General features: G+C 48.5%; 1 non-coding gene across 1 annotated transcript; it reads left to right on the forward strand.

Moving 5' to 3' along the window:
* The first annotated feature begins 2,257 nt into the window (after positions 1-2,257).
* On the forward strand, positions 2,258-2,388 carry LOC120098397 (small nucleolar RNA SNORA17). The gene has a single exon (XR_015643203.1). It is a non-coding gene; the product is annotated as a small nucleolar RNA SNORA17 (small nucleolar RNA).
* Positions 2,389-3,897: the final 1,509 nt, after the last annotated feature.

Consider the following 3,897-nt stretch of genomic DNA (forward strand, 5'->3'; position numbering starts at 1 on the left):
ACTTGCAGGCTGGCCTATGCGCTGGGCTTTCTCGTTTGTTCTGGAGAACAGCTGGAGCTGGAGGGAATGAATGACAGTGTTCCTAGAGAGAGCAAGGAGGTGTGAAAAGTGACAGTCAGTGACTTGCAGCTGTCTAGCAGCAGATTTGTGGCAGATGATGCGGTCTCCTTAACTGAATACAGCACATGGTTGTGAGTACTTTGCCAGTGTGGCTATGCTCACAATTAGCTCTCCAGTAGCAAAGCCAAGACACAGGCGCTCCTGTTTCTAAACAGACAGACCCTGAACTATTTAGTCCAAAGTCTAAATGGACTGAGATATGCACAGTCAGGTCATTAAAGGGGAAGCCGGGACAGGGATCTCTGTCTGGGTAGGAAAGACACAATCCTCATCCACACATGGCTCTGAGTCTCTGTGATTCTGAGGATGCCAAGATGTGCGTTTACAGTGCATCTTGAAAGGCATCGTGTCAGGAGAGGCTCAAGGCTGTCGCAACCAGAGGTGTGTGCTCACGCCTCAGCTGACCAGGAACCAGGGTGCTGGTACCGTACACACTCAAACTGGGTATTCGTCAAGATACTTCTTCTCTGGAAACAATGCTCTCCGTGCCTATGTACATGATGAGAAGTTTTGTAAGCAGCTGCCTTTCCCATATCACCCACAAGCCCCCAGCAAACAGCATTTATAAAGGAAGCGGGTGATTCTTACATCATTTCTGAGTGAGTTACATCCCTAATTCAAACCTGGTGACATGGCTTCCAGCCTTTGGAGTAGCATGTCTGCAGTCCAAGACTTTACTGATAGATTATTACTTTTGGATTAAGTGCAGAATCAAGCTTTCATTTATCTGACATTTATTAAATTCTTTGAGTTACCAATTCAGACACCCACACTTAGTGTGGGCTGAAAGTTCTTGAAAACCCGACAGTGATTTGTTTAATCCTTGACTGAGTCCAGAGTCTGCAATGAAAACAAAGCCATTCTGAAAAATGGAGGCAACTGAGGAGGTCTGGATAACTGAGGGGCTCTGGATAACTGGGAACATCTGGATACTGACCATTGTGTGTATGCATGTGCACAAGAGAAAATGTCACATGGACATTAGACTTCTTGTCAACATTTTACCAGCATGTCCTTGCTCTAGGGACGTGTCACCTAGAGGTACCTTGGACAAAATTACCATGATGGTTGTAATTTATTTCTCAGTAGTTCAGGAAAACCAGTGCACAGCGGGTAGAAAGTGTGGCTGGACGTTCGCTCGTGGATCCAGATGAACAGTATGTAATGTTTATTTGTAACAGTTTGGTTTTTCTGTTGGCTTGAACATTTTCAGATGGGGGTTGTTAGGAAACGGTTGGCTCTGAAATAAAACTGAATGTCAGAAATGACTCTACTTGTACGGTCAGCCCAACAGTGGGCAACTCCCGTGTCCAGTGGGCAAGTTGAGGCAAAGCACATCAGTGCCCTTCTGCTCCTAGTATCAGGAAGCCAGCCAGCTAGAGAAAGAAGCAGAGGCAATTTCACGTGGTAGGTGAAATCGTTTACATTTCAGACAGGAGGGGCCAAGGGAGACATTGCCTTTCTAGCTCACCACTCTCAGTCACTCTGCAGTTCCACCACAGTCCTCACCTAGCCAGTAACCGCAGCCCAGCCTGAAGCGTGACCCAGCCAGAATTACTGCATCCCATTTCCTCTCCTCTTCCCTTCCTCTCCCCTCCCTTTCTTTCTTCCTCCATCCTTTCTTCTCTTCCTTCCCCCTACCTTATTTAAAAACAACAACAACAACAACAACAACAACAACAACAACAAAATACTTGTCATTGGAAAGAAGCACAAAGTAACCATAGTAGTTCTAGCTTATAATTTTAGCAGTCTGGAGGCTGAGGTAAAAGAATCGAATTGAGACCATTCTGGGTTTACATGAAAAGTGCCAGGCTACAGAGTGAGGCCCTATCTTAGCCACCCCGCACCCTGCTCCCCATCACCCACACTACAGAATATAAGAAACTGCTTTTCAAAGTTATTCTAAGGTTAAAAGTCAGGGATGCCAGGTGGTGGTGGCACACACCTTTAATCCCAGCACGTGGGAGTCGGAAGTGGACTGATCTCTGAGTTGGAGGCCAGCCTGGTCTACAGCGTAAGCGCTAGGACAGTCAAGACTACTCAGGGAAACCTGTCTTGAAAACAAAACCAACACACCAAAACCAAAATATGTTTATGTGAGAGAACGGCTCACAGAAAAGAAACATCGTGCTTCCCAGCCCCTGGAGGAGTTGCAGGTGTCACTGCCTTGTCATGTGTGCATCAGTCGGCGGCAGGGAGGAAAGAGCTGTGTCTACATTCAGCGTTCTGACCTGTGACCATTGGAACGATAAGTAGACTAACGCTCCCTGAAAAAAAGCAAGCCCGAGACGGCTACCAGTCCGGTGCTGTGCAGACCTGAGGAGAGGGCAGACCATGCTCGGAATGACCCCTGCCAGGTGCCACAATGCATGGGCCTGAGTCCACTCCTGAGGCAGCCCGGACACTCAGAGCCCCTGAGGAGCAAGTGGTGGAGAAGTGCAAGAGAAACGGAAGGATGTGGGTCCAGTGAAGAGAGGCTGAATTAGAGACTCGAGGAGAGTGAGGCTCAGCCTGGTGTAAATAGCTGGTGATGCCTCCTGGTTCACCATGGTGGAATCCTGACCTGTGCTGCCATTGGGGCAATGCCTGGGTCTATGACCCAGCAGCAGCAGCAGCAGCAGAAGCCTGTTATCACCAAAGGCCAGGTGAGTGGTCGCTGGTGGACATGTTGATGTCTGAGAGCTGGGCAGAACTGGCTCCACCCCTTGCCTAGGCATCATGGGAGAGCTGGCCCTGAGAGCAAAAGAGCTTACCCCGCCCTAGGCAGCTTCAGTACTTGGGAGAGCAGGTTCAGCACATCATGGGAGTTGCAAGTGAGCTGGCCCAAGGGTATAAACATGGGAGAGCTGGTCCTGCCACTTGTCTCCTGTGCAGTGGTATGGAGGAGGGATGCCCTTCTCCTGCTTCATCCTTTGCCACCTATTGCAGGTGGGAGAGCTGGCCCCAGGGTCATGAGAGTGGGAGAACTGGCCCTGTCCCTCACTGGCTGCCACACTCGAGAGAGCAGCATTTTTTGGTATTAATATTTCTTTTTTGGGACACAGTATCTTGTTATGTCCCCGAATGTCAAGAGTTTAAATGTGAAGTGTCCTCCGTAGGCTCATATGTTTGGAGCATTTTGTTCCCAGCTGAGGGAGTTCTTGCTTTAGCTCAGCCCCACTTCCTGTCCTCTCCACTTCTTTACTGCAAATGCAAGTTGACCAGCTGCCCCATGCTCCTGCCACTACAGCTCCCTTGCCAGTGGGGCAGTATCCCCTTGAACTTTAAGCCAAATAAGTATTTTTTTTAAGTTCCTTCACATCGGGTATTTATTTGATCACAGCAATGAACAAAAGGACCCGATACCACAGGTGGTATAGGTTACTGCTCCCCCGGTGAGATGTCAGGTACTGCACATTTCTCTCTCTCTCTCTCTCTCTCTCTCTCTCTCTCTCTCTCTCTCTCTCTCTCTGTGTGTGTGTGTGTGTGTGTGTGTGTGTGTGTGTGTGTGTCCCTATAAGGATCCTTTCACTGCCTTTTGGAATAGAATTGGGTTTCCTAGAAAGTCTTTGCTCCTTTGGGGACATGCAATCAAGCTTTGTTTAGGTAAGCCTAGAGTTTAGGTGAGTCCAGGGTAAATTTTTCCTACTGTTGTGGCATTCTGGATACTTTAGCCAATGACTGCAAATCCTGAGCCTTTTCAACTGTCCTAATGGGTCAAGGCCAATATGGGTATCACTGTCTCCAATCTTTCCACGTGGTTGTTTACCTGCCCTTGTGCCATTTCCATGGCTG

Source organism: Rattus norvegicus, chromosome 18, assembly GCF_021556685.1.
Source record: "Rattus norvegicus strain SHRSP/BbbUtx chromosome 18, alternate assembly SHRSP_T2T, whole genome shotgun sequence".
Classification (NCBI taxonomy): domain Eukaryota; kingdom Metazoa; phylum Chordata; class Mammalia; order Rodentia; family Muridae; genus Rattus; species Rattus norvegicus.